This window comes from Durotheca rogersii, assembly GCF_024521655.1.
Source record: "Durotheca rogersii strain YMJ 92031201 chromosome Unknown GGS23scaffold_72, whole genome shotgun sequence".
NCBI lineage: Eukaryota > Fungi > Ascomycota > Sordariomycetes > Xylariales > Xylariaceae > Durotheca > Durotheca rogersii.
In genome coordinates this window covers 10434-24114 of record NW_026251303.1, presented here as the reverse complement: position 1 = coordinate 24114, position 13681 = coordinate 10434, and positions in this window count along the sequence as shown.

Sequence of the window (13681 nt, the reverse complement as noted above, 5' to 3'; positions counted from 1 at the left end):
AGGTAGTTTATAAACTAGGTCCGACGTAATTAATCATTTTATCTTTTCGAAGTCTTAGATAGCTTCTAGAGAAAGCTATATTTTTGTAATAGGCTATGCTCATTATAGGGCCCTGGCTAGTGCCAGGGCATAGCACGTAATTAGGCCCTCAGTATCTATAGAGGATAAGGCTAGCTATTATAAGTACGGCCTATACGACGTACCTTTTTTTCCTTTTTCTCCTCGTCTAGCTTTAGTTTATTAATATACGGCTTTTACCTAACGAATAGCTCGTAAAACCGTAATAAAAAGCTAGACTAACCTTCTTTTAATCGTTTTATAGATTAGTATTAAAGCGAGCGGAATTAATAATAGGAACGGCTAAGGAACTCCTAGAGAAGCGGTACTAAGCCAGCAGTCGGAAAGGCGGTATTAGTTATTAGATATACGCGCCGGCAGTACCTACGAGAGAGGACCGACAGGAGATAGCAACGGACCAATATCTTAACGAGCGGAATCAATAGTAGGAAAGGCGATACTAATACCTATAGCTAAGTCAGCAGTGGGAAAGGCGGTATCAGCTTTTAGACATACACGCCGGTAGTAATTACGAACGAAGACCGATAAAGATAACTAAGAAACGACCGATAACCTGAGAAAACGTAGTTTAGACGGTAATTTCGAGATAAGAATAACGAAATCGACGGCTTAAAAAGGCGGAAAAACTTTTTCTTAAAGAAAGATAGTAAAGCGTTAAAATATAACGCTTAACGAAGAATTAAAAACGCTCGAGGCGCGATATAAAGAAGGAACGGCGTTAGAATAATAACGAAATGATGATTTAATTAAAATAATAATACTTTGATAAAGGCGTTAAAGGCGTTAGTAATAAATAGGAAAGCGCGTCTTAATACGTCTTTAAACAGAGTTCGAAGGACTTTATTAACGAACGGATAAGTCCTTAGCCTTTAAACGAAAGGATAAACGATAGTCTTTAAATAAATAGAAACGGCGTACTATTAATACGTCCTCTGGCGAATCCTCACGGCTCTGTTAGTAATACGGAAAGATAAGTCCCTAGCCTTTAAACGGAAGCATAAGCTCTTAACCTCTAAACGGTAAGAAAAACCTTAAGCCTCTTAATAATAAACGGAAAGGCGCTCCTTAACGCGTTTATAAGCGGACCTCCTTTGGGTTCCGTTAACGGAAGATAAACGAGGATCTCTAAACGGCGGTAAACGGCGGTAAACGGACCGACGATCCCGTAACTACGAGAGTTAGGCTAGACCTAATAATTGCCCTATAATTACGACTTCGTACGTAGGGCTTTAAAGCTTTATAATTGAATAAGAGGATCGGAACAGTAGCCCTAGAAAAGTAGTAATACCTTAAGAAGAGAAAGAAAGCCCCGGGAAGTAGTAGTACCCCGGGGAACGAAAGTAATAGCCCGGAAAACGGATAACGTAACCCGGGAAACGAACAAAATACCCGAAGGCGCGAAAAACCCCCGGGTAAGCGGAGACGGCGGCCCTAAAGGAATAGCATACCGGGGGGATAGATAATACCCGAAGCGCTGGTAATACCCTAGGAAAAGGAGGATAGGGAAAGGGCTCCCTGGAAGAGTAACTACCGGGAAGGCGTACCCGGTAAACAAAGAACCCTAGGAAACTTACGGAGGAAGAGAAGGAGACCCGGGGATACGAAGCGGCTCCCGGGTAAAAGGATAAGAAGAGGAAACCCGGGGAAGCAACAGTACCTCGGGAAGCGGAAGTAATACCCGGGGGTACGTAGTAACTCCCGGGTAAGAGGATAAGAAAAGAGTCCAGGGGAAGAATAAAATACTAAAGGAAGAACATCCGGAAAGCCGGAGGTACCCGGTATAATACCCCGGGAAACGAAAGGCTCCGAGAAGGAAACGGAGGTAAAAAAGGAGAAGACCCTAAGGAAGTAATAATATCTTAAAGGACGGAAGTAGTACCCGGAGATACGAAGCAGCTCCCGGATAAGCGGATAAGAGGAGGAAACCCCGAGGTATAATATAACCCCTGGAAAGGAAATGGAGACCCTACCCGGAGGGCATTAATATCTCGGGGAACGGAAAAGACGAAAGAAGGAAACCTAAGGAAATATTAATACCCTAAAAAGCGAAAGCAATAACCCGAGGAACGAATAGCGTACCTCGGAAAACGGAAACAATACCTAAAGGTACGATACATATCTTAAAGCACGGAAAACGAATTAGTTATTAAGGCTAAACAAAGAAAAAGTACGATAAGACGTACTTTTTTTTTCTCGGAGGGGACCTTATATAATAAACTATACCTATTATAAGGCCCTAGCTAGTATCAGGGCATAGTACGTAATCAAGCCCTCAGTACCTACGAAAGATAAAGCCAGCTATTATAAGTACGGCCTATACGGCGTACCTTTTTCTTCTTTTTCTCCTCGTCTAGCTTTAGTTCATTAATATACGGCTTTTACCTAGCGAACAGCTCCTAAAAGTGTAATAATTTTCTAGCTTGCTTTTTTCTTTTCCTTAATTAAATATATTAACTGTTCCATTTCTTTTTTGAAGTTTTAGATTAGTAGTTTACTATAATTCGTCAATCTATAAAAGGCTCGTATATTCGTAACTATCTTGAATAATAGCTAGTTTTTTACTACTTCTGTTTTCAATTTTTAGATTTCAATTTACCTTAGGGATATTAAAAATCCTATGTAATTTAATTCCTAGATATACTAATCGCCTTTCTTCGGATTTACCGATAGCTTGGCTTCTTTTAATGCTTTTAATACTGTAGTGGTGCGGTGGATCTAGGCTACGTAGCCTTTTGGATGTGTATTTATATGAGTTACGTACTCATATTTTCATTAGTTAGACTTAAACCTGTAGCTATTATAGTAGCTATTAGCTATTTACTCGTTTCTTGCCATGCCTTTCTAGCTACCTTATTGCCTTCCTTTTCTAGTCTTTTCCTAGCTGCCGTTTTTAGTTAGCCGATTAACCGATTATAGCTGTTTATAGCTGTAATCTAGGTTGATCGGTACTGGGCTAGTTGTTGGTAGTTGGGCAGTCCTTTTCGTGCCTCCATTAGCGTGCTTACGCTGCTCCTGTTCAATAGCGACTACCTAGTAGCTCGAGCCGTAACCTTACCTTAGTCTTAGGAGCGACCTTTTGCAACCGTTTTTGCAGTTAATAGGTTGAGAATACGCCGATTAAGAGATTCCCTGGTTTTTAGTTAATTAAGAGCCGTTTTCGTAGCTTTTAGATTGAGCCTTTTTAGGTTAGGATTAACAGGAGGGTAGATAACCATAGCGACTATTAATAACCTACGTCCTCTCATTAGCTTTTGATTAGCTTACCTAAAAGCTCGTTCGCCGATTAGTAGATTTATCCTATCCTCGTTTCTTAGTTGTCTTTTTTAAAGGAGCTGTGCCCGTTTTCGTTTGGTTTTGCCTCCGTCGTTTTTTAGTGCCTAGATGGTAGTTTTTCTTAGTTAATCTAACTCCGTTACCGCTATTCCCCCCCCCCCCTTTTTTTATAATATACGCTCGTATACGCTTAAAGGTATCCGTTCTTTTACCGATCGATTTATTTTAGCCGCAAGAGGCTTGCTATTTCGATTGCCCTTATTTATTCTAGCTAGTTACGGCATTTGGGGAGGTCTTTCCTTACCTCTCTAACCGATAGGTACTACGATGCCCTTAATTACTATAAGAAGATACCGATATACCTTATGCCTACGAACCTAATCGGGGACCTACCGATTAGCGCGAAGACCTATAGACGATACCGTAATACGAGATAGATACGATATTAAATAAGATAGTCTAGGAAAATAGTTATAGGATAAGAACGGTTATAGGATAATGCCCGGAGATCCCTCTTGTCGCCCTTACCGATATATAGTTAGTAGGAAGAGCCGTAAATGAGCCCCTAGAATTACGTATAGAGGAGAGATCGAGGGTTAAGAAAAGCCCAGTAGATGTTGCCGGACGAATAATAGCTAGAAACGAGTTATAGTCGGGTATGAATAGGATATATTAGTTAGTTTATAGGATTAGGATTAGTTAAAAAGGATCAGTAATAGCTATGGACGAGAAGGACAGAGATTACGTTACGTCGTATGGGATTGTTTTTATTTCTTACGAGAGCTACGCTTATTTTACCTGTCCTGTTATAGTTCATATTTTTTAACTATTAATCCCTATCGTTTCTTTGTAGCCTTTGATGAAACTAGCTCGCTCTTAGTTAATTAAGGTTAATTAAGAATAGGTCGATTAGGTTAGTTTATAGGTTATAGCTCCGTTAGCTTGGTTGTTTTTATTAATTAATCTTTCCTACCGTTTTCTATTAATCGTTAATTAAACTAGCTTAGCTCCTAGTTAGTAGCGATTAAATAGGTTCGGGATTAATTAGGATCGGGCATAGTTAGGTACAGTTGTAGTTACCTACCCTACTATCTACTTGTTGCTATTATAATTGTTCCTAGTTAACCTTGTTTCTTCCTAACTTATCCTATTAGCCTTGAATTAAACTGGCTAGCTTTTAGTTAATTAAGGTTAATCGGAATTAGGTTAGTTAGGATTAATAGGAAACGAGAGTTACCGTACCTATTATATTAGAAGTTTAATTATTCCTTATAGAATAATTAAACTAGGGAGGCTGTAGTAATATGGTAGATTTAGGCCACGTAGCCTTTTGAATGTATATTTATATGGGTCGCACACTTATATTTTCATTAGTTAGACTTAGACCTATAGCTATCACGACCTAACAGCTATTTACTCGTTTCTTGCCTGCCTTTTCTCGCCATCCTCGTTACCTTTTCTTTTCTAGTCCTTTCCTAGCTACGTTTTTCAGCTAGCTGATCAACCGATTACAGCTGTTTACAGCTGTGATCTTGGTTATTCGGCACTGGGCCGGCTGTTGGCAGTTGGGCAGTCCTTGTTTCGTGCCTCCGTTAGCGTGCCCACGCTGCTCCTGTTCAATACTAGCTTAACGTACTGTATATATTCTTCGTAGTATAGTAGTGCGGTAAGACTAGGCCATGTAGCCTTTTGGATGTATATTTATATAAGTCTCGTACTTATATTTTTATTAGTTAGACTTAGTTCTATAGAGTTTACGACCTATTTACTCGTTTCTGATATGCCTTTTCGCGCCGTCGTCTTGTCCTTCTAGTTTTTCCTTAACTGCTGTTTTTAGCTGGCCGATGAACTGATTAGCTGTTTATAGTTATAATTTGATTCAATCAGTACTAGGCTAATTATTAGCATTTAGGTAGTCCTTTTCGTGCCTCCATTATAGTATGCCTACGCTGCTCCTATTTAATAGTAATTACCTAGTAGCTCGTCCTTACCTCATTTTAAGAGTGAGCTATTATAACCGTTTTATAGTTAATAGGTTTAGGATACGTCGATTAAGAGATCTCTAATGTCTCGTTTAATTCAGAGCTATTCTCGTAACTCTAGAGCCGTTTTCGTAGCTTTTAAATTAAGCCTTTTCAAGTTAAGCAATAGGATTAATAGGGAGAGTAGATAACTATAGCGACTGTCTCTTAATAAGCCCTCCTAATAGCTTTTAATTAGCTTACTTAAAAGCCTATTCGCCGATTAATAGGAATCCCTATCTGTATTAGGCTATGCCCATTGTAGGGCCCTAGCTACTGCTAGGGCTTAGCATATAATCAGTACCCCCGGAGGATAAGGCTAGTAGTTATAGGTACGGCCTATAAGGTATACCTTTTTCTCATTTTTCTCCTCGTCTAGCTTTAGTTTATTAATATACGGCTTTTACTTAGCGAATAGCTCGTAAAACCGTAACAAAAAGCTAGACTAACCTTCTTTATCGTTTTACGGAATTAATATTAAAGCGAGCGGAATTAGTAGTAGGAACGGCGATATAGCCCTTAGAGAAGCGGTACTAAGCTAGTAGTCGGAGAGGCGGTATTAGTTTTAGATATACGCGCCGGTAGTACCTACGAAAGAGGACCGACGAGAGGTAAAGGTTTAGTAGCTTATTAGCGAACGGGATTAGTAGTAGGAAAGGCGATATTGATACGGTAGAGTTAGTAGTCGGAAAGGCGGTATTAGTACTTAGGTATACGCGCCGGTAGTACTTACGAGAGAGGACCGATAAGATAAGTAACAGACTAGTATCTTAGCGAACGGGATTAGTAGTAGGAAAGGCGATATTAATATGGTAGAATTAGTAGTCGGAAAGGCGGTATTAGCTTTTAGATATACGCGCCGTTAGTAGCTTACGAACGAGGATCGACATAAGATAACCTAAAGAAACGACCGATAGACCCCGAGAAAACGTAGTTTAGACGGTAATTTCGAGATAAAGAACGACGAAATCGACGGCTAAAAAAGGCAGAAAATTTTTTTTCCTAGAGAAAGATAGTAAAGCGTTAAAGCATAGCGCTTATAAAGAATTAAGAGCGCCCGAGGCGTAATATAAGAAGGAACGGCGTTAGAATAGCGACGAAACGATAGGTTAAGCTAGGATAATAATACTTCGATAAGGATACTAGAGGTACTAGCGGTTTTCGGAGAGACTACCGGTCTCTTAGTATAATATCGATAAAGGCGTTAGCGGCGCTAGTAGCAGACGGAAAGGCGCGCTTCCGCGCGTCCTTAGGCGGAGCCCGAAGGACTCCGCTAATAGATACGGATAAACGATAGTCTTTAAACGAGTAGGGACGACGTACCATTAGTACGTCTTCTAGCGGGGCCTTACGGCTCCGCTAGTAATATAAAAGGATAGGCCTTTAGCCTTTAAACGGTAGGAGAGGTCCTAAGCCTTTTAGTAATAAACGGAAAGACGCGCCTTAGTATGCTCTTAAGTAGAGCCCTTAGCTTTACTAGTAAAAGATAAACGATAATCTTTAAACGAATCGGACGGCGTACTTTAATACGTCCTTTAGCGGGTCTAACAGGATCTGCTAACGGAAAATAAACGAGGGTCTTTAAACGGTAGTAAACGAACCGACGATTCCGTAACTACGGGAGCTAGGCTAGACCTAATAAGCGCTTATATACGACTTCGTACGCGGGGCTTTAAAGCTTTACGATTTAATAAGAGGATCGGGATTAATAGCCCGGGGAGCGGATAACGTAACCCGGGAGATAGAAGGAGGCGGCCCTAAGGGAATAGTATACCGGGGGGCTAGATAGTACCCGGAACGCCGGTAGTATCTTAGGAGGAGGAGGGACTCTCGGGAGGAATAGCTACCGGGAGAGCGTATCCGGTAGGCGAAGAAACCCGGGAGACTTACGGAGGAAGAGGAAACCCCCGGGGAGTAGTAATACCCCGGGAAGCGGAGGTAGTACCCGGGGGTACGTAGTAGCTCCCGGGTAAGGAAAAGAAAGAGGAGGAGATCCCGGGGAAGAGTAAAACCCGGGGGAAGAGCGCCGGGAGGGCTAGAGGTACCCGGTATAGTACCCCGGGAGACGAAAGGCCCCGGGAAGGAAACGGCGGAGAAGGAAGGGACCCCGGGGTATAGTATAACCGCCGGGGAGGAGAGGAAGGAGGCCATACCCGGGGGGCATTAATACCCCGGGGAACGAACGAAAGGAGGCCTAGGGATATATTAATACCCTAAGAGGCGGAGTTAATAACCCGGGGAGCGAGTAGCGTATCCCGGGGGATAGAGATAGTACCTAAGGATGCGGTACGCATCCTAAGGCGTAGGAAGAAAACGGGTTAGGTTATTAGGGCTAAACGCTAAAGAAAAGGGTAGCAGGGCGTACTTTTCTTCCGGGAGGGGACCTTATATATTAGGTTATACCTATTATAAGGCCCTAGCTAGTGCTAGGGCTTAGTACGTAATTAGTACCTACGGAGGATAAGGCTAGTAGTTATAGGTACGGCCTATAAGGCATACCTTTTTCTCCCTTTTCTCCTCGTCTAGCTTTAGTTTATTAATATACGGCTTTTACCCAGCGAATAGCTCGTAAAACCGTGACACTCTCCTCGTTTTTAGTTATTTCTTTTAAAGGAGTTGTACTCGTTTTTATTCGGTTTCGCTTTCGTTTTTTAATGCCTAGATAGCAGTTTTTAATCAGTTGATCTAACTACGTTACCGCTACACCCCCCTCTTATAATATACGCTTAAAGGTAGTTAATCTTTTCCGATTAGTTTATTTTAGTTGTGAGAGGCTTGCTATCTCGATTACCCTTATTTATCCTAGTTAGGTACGGTACTAGGGAGGTCTTTCCTGTTAGGAATTACGGTTCGAGAGAATACTGATAGGTATAGGTCAGAAGATATAGGAGGGAAAGAACGAAGATACCTAGGGAATAAAAGGGTCTTATTTCCCGATAATACAGGCGACGTTTAGAAATATTAAAAACGTCGCCCGTTAAACGACGCTAAGAAAGGAGGGGGATAATCGCTTATAAAGCAATAATCGCCCGCCTTAGAAGTAATCGCCTGTTAAAAGGATACCTTCATATTCTAACTATAAATTATTATATAAAATTAGATATATTTCTATATTTTAATAGTTATTCTCTTAATTCTTTAGTAATCAATTTTAAATATATAGTTCACTTTTAATAAATACTTTAAAATGTGAGATTAAGAAATATATAAAGTATAGATTGTATAACTATAACCGACTCCTTAATATATTAAAATAAGTATTACTACCTAATAATACTAATAAGTATAATACGGTTATGATACTTTAATAGCTCCTTAATTTTAAAGTTAAATAAAAAGAAAATAAACGATATCCTTTAAGAAAACGAATAATTAATTAGTAACTCTCCGGTAAACGAAGAATAACTGCAGACTTTATTAATTAATAACTTTTTAAGTAATTTAACTTTTTCAGAAGAAGAAAAACTATGTAAAGAAAACCTAAGGAACGTAAAATAAATAAAAAGCCTCGAAGGAAAAGAAACTAACTTAATCTGAAACCTATAAGAACTAAATATTAATAATAATATGAGCAAAGTATTTACCTTAGAAAATCTAATACCTATAGGATTAATGATAAGCGGTAATAACCTTATAATACCTTGAACGGTTAAAGGATATTAAGGAGGAGTAGAGCGTACGCGATGCTGGAGTCCCGGATAGGTTTACTCGAAGGTATACTCTATCGAAGACTACGGTACGTACGATAATCTAGAATGGATAAAACTAATATCGCTATACTAATCAAGAGACGAGGGATTTAATGTAGTTATTATATCCTAGCTATGCCCTTTAGTCGTAGAGATATAGTAATCGCTAGCTCGAAGGCATAAGAGGTAAGGAGAGAAAAGAGGTAAAACGTAAAAGTTACTTATTCAGCTATAGCGGTACGACGCAGTAACTTAAGCGCTTATAACTAAAATAAATATATTAATTAAAGAACGACGAATCTAATAATAAAAACGAATCTTTAAATAAAGTAAGAATAATAAAGATAGTAATCTAGCTAGGTAGTAAATTCGATAATAAATATAGCATAACCCGTACTTACGAGAGCTATGGTTGCTTTATATAAGTATAAGGCCTATCGTAACGTATTACGTAATGCATTAAGAGGGTATGTTTTACTATATTATTATAACCTCTTTAATTTAATTCTACCATAAGGAATAATTAAACTAAAAAGAATAATACGGTATATCCTAATTAATATCTCCCTTTAAAAAAAACTACCGCGAAACTTTATTCTACTGGTTATTATCTAATTACTAAGGCCGCGCTTTTAACTTATCGTCTAATATAACGAAGGAATCCTTCTATTACTTTATAGTTAACTTAATCCGGTTTATCCTTACCGATTTAACCCGATCGGCGTATTCTTTCTTTATCTTAGCTACCTTTTTTTTAGTTTCGGCCTACCCCTCTTAATTAAAGGAATAGCAGGGGAGCAGGCGCGTCCCGAGGGTTAATTAAGTATCTCCTCTCTACCTATACGGTATAAAGGTATTCCCGGTCTAGAAAGCTTTAATTCTTACTAGGCCGAGGAGAAGAAGGGGACGGGTCGTAACCTTAACGAGGTTATCGTAACGGAGCTCGGCGTTTCTTAATACGAGGAAGCGAAGGGGATTAGGCATTAAGGCTACGGAAGAACGGCAGACCTTAGCTTATACTATAAACTAGACGGAGGATTTACGGCTAGGAGGCTCGTCGATCGGCGTATTCTAAGCCGAGGCTATAGCGTTAATAAGGTTAATTTACTTTTAATAATTTACGGCTTACCGGAAACGCTTAACGATACTAACCCCTCCTTTTAAAATCCGAACGTTATAAAATTATTCTATTACCTTAGCGTATTTCTTTATTATATTAAAATAATTAAGCCTCTTATTTTCTTAGGCTTAGCGGGCGACTTCGATCGGTCGTTTAAAGATAAGATACGGTAAAATACTGCTTTAAAAACCGTAACTATAGCTATCTTATTAATCTACTAACGCGACGTAATAAGCGGACTAAGGGGTTATAATAAGTTCGAGGCTATCGTTTTTCTAGGCTCGCCGTAATTAGTCGAACGCGTACGCCGCCTGATCGAAGGCGCCGTTCTTAACTATATTAAAGCTAAATAATTTCCAAAGCTTAGGGAGGTATAGCGCTACGGCGAAATAGGCCTAGAAGAACTTCTCGGGGTTAGTAATAACTCGTTCGGGGTTTATTAAATTCGTATATATCGTAAAAACTAAAGTAAAGGCGGGGTTATCGAAAAGGTACTAACGGGTTAGGAAGTAAAACAATCTTACCGATCGGTAGCTTATCGTTTAATATAAGTTTACTTCGAAGGCCGTTTTCCTACCTTCGAGGTCGTAATTTATAATGGTATAAAGGGTACGGATATCCTCGTTAGTAAGGTAGGCGTAACGGACGAGATATACGAAAGAGTTAGCTAAGGCTACCTTCGTTTATTCTTATTACTATTAGTTTATAATTCGGGGTCGATTAACGGACAACTAGAAGGACTAGGCTATATCAAATCTTAACTCGATCTAATCCTTCCCCGAATCGTAGTCGTCTTAAGTATTAAGCTAATACTTCTTTATATTACTTTAGTTATCTTCGTGTAATGGGCTGTGCCTATTATAGGGCCCTAGCTAGTGCTAGGGCATAGTACGTAACCAGTACCTACGGAGGATAAGGATAGCTGTTGTAAGTACGGCCCATACGGCGTACCTTTTTTCTCCTTTTTCTCCTCGTCTAGCTTTAGTTTATTAATATACGGCTTTTACCTAGCGAATAGCTCTTAAAACCGTAATAAAAAGCTAGACTAACCTTCTTTTATCGTTTTACGGAAGTAGCAGCATCGAAGCGAGCGGAATTAGCAGTAGGAATAGCGATATAGCCCTTAGAGAAGCGGTACTAAGCCAGTAGTCGGAAAGGCGGTATTAGCTTTTAGGTATACGCGCCGGTAGCCCCTACGAAAGAAGACCGACGAAAGGTAACGATAGCGGCAGACTAGTATCTTAGTACGCGGGATTAGCAGTAGGAAAGGCGATGCCATACGGCAAAGTCAGTAGTCGGAAAGGCGGTATTAGCTTAGATATACGCGCCGGTAGTACCTACGAAAGAGGACTAATATAAGATAACTAAAGAAAACGACCGATAAACGCCGAGAAAACGTAATTTAGATAGTAATTTCGTGATAAAAGAACGACGAAATCGATAAAATCGACGGCTAAAAAAGGCGGAAAATTTTTTTCCCGGAGAAAGATACTAAAGCGCTAGAGCATAGCGCTTACGGAGTTAAGCCGCGCCCGAGGCGCGAGTTAAGAACGCCCGAGGCGTAATATAAAGAAGGAACGGCGTTAGAATAGCGACGAAACGATAGATTAAGCTAGGATAATAATACTTCGATAGGGGCACTAAAGGTACTAGCGGTTTTCGGAAAGACTACCGGTCTCTTAGTAGCATCGATAAGAGCGATAGCGGCGCTAGTAGTAGACGGGAGGGCGCGCCTTAGCACGCCCTTAGGCGGAGCCCTTAGCTCCGCTAGCGGAAGATAGACGATAGCCTTTAAACGAGTAAGGACGGCGTACCTTAATACGTCCTCCGGCGGAGCCTCGCGGCTCCGCTAGTAGTACGGATAGGCCCCTAGCCTTTAAACGGTAGGAGAGGCCCTAGGCCTCTTAGCAGCAGACGGAAGGACGCGCCTTAATACGCCCTTAAACGGAGCCCTCGCTCCGTTAGCGAAAGATAGACGAGGGTCTTTAAACGGCGGTAGACGGACCGACGATCCCGTGGCTACGGGAGTTAGGCTAGACCTAATAGGCGCCCTATAATTACGACTTCGTACGTAAGGCTTTAAAGCTTTACGGTTTAATAAGAGGATCGGGATTAGTAGCTCCCGGGAAGTAGTAATATCCCGGGGAACGAAGATAGTAGCCTAGGAAGCAGATAACGTAACCCGGGAGACGGAAACGGCGGCCCTAGGGAAATGATATACCGGGGGACTAGATAATACCCGGAACGCCGGTAATACCTTAGGAGGAGGAGGAAGGGCTCTCGGGAGGAAGTAGCTACCGGGAAGGCGTATCCGGTAAGCGAAGAAACCCGGGAGACTTACGGAGGAAAAGAAAGGAGGAGAAGGAGGAGGAAATCTTAGGGAAGAATAAGACCCGGGGGAAGAGCGCCGGGGGGCTAGAGGCGCCCGTCGTAGTACCCCGGGAGACGAAAGGCCCCGGGAAGGAAACGGAAGAGGAGGAGACCCCGGGGTATAGTATAACCGCCGGGAAGAAGAGAAAGGAAGCTATACCCAGGAGGCATTAATACCCCGGGAAACGAATAAAACGGAAAAGGAAGAGGCCCTAGGGATATATTAATACCCTAAGAAACGAAAGTAATAACCCGGGAAGCGATTAATATAACCAGGGGAACGGAGGTAGTACCTAAGGATACGGTACGTATCCTAAGGCGCGGGAAGAAAACGGGTTAGGTTATTAGGGCTAGACGCTAAAGAAAAAGGACGGTAGGGCGTACTTTTTTTTTCCGGGAGGGGACCTTATATAATAAGCTATACTTATTATAAGGCCTTAGCTAGTACTAGGGCATAGTACGTAACCAGTACCTACGGAAGATAGGGCTAGCTATTATAAGTACGGCCTATACGGCGTATCTTTTTTCTTCTTTTCCTCCTCGTTTAGCTTTAGTTCATTAATATACGGCTTTTACCTAGCGAATAGCTCTTAAAACCGTGATACTTCGTTACCGTAAATCTTCCGTAGGAGTTTTATTAAGTCGGCTAGATCGGTACGACGTACGTTTTTATAAACGGAGGAGAGGGAAAAGGAAAGGGGGGATTTCGGCGGAGCGGGGGGAAGATATCGTAAAAAATAAAAAAAAAAGAATTAAAGAGAGGGAGAAAAAGGTAATAAGTTAAATGTAAAAATAAGAATTTAAATCAATAATAAGAAAGGCAGGCTAGAGGTTAATAAGAATATAATAATCATAGGGGGGGGGGTTTTCGAAATAGGATACCTAAAGAGAAAAAAAAGAGAAAGGAAGGGAAACGTATCGACGATAGAATTAGATATATCCTTACGGCTAACGTTTTAGAAAAGCGCCTTTCCTCGTATTAAGGAGGAGCAGAGCGTACGCGATACTGGAGACCCGGATAGGTTTACTCGAAAGTGCACTCTATCGAAGACTATAGCTCGTACGATGGTCTAAGATAAATGAAATTAGTACCGCTATACTAATCGAGAGATAAGGAATCTAATGTAGTT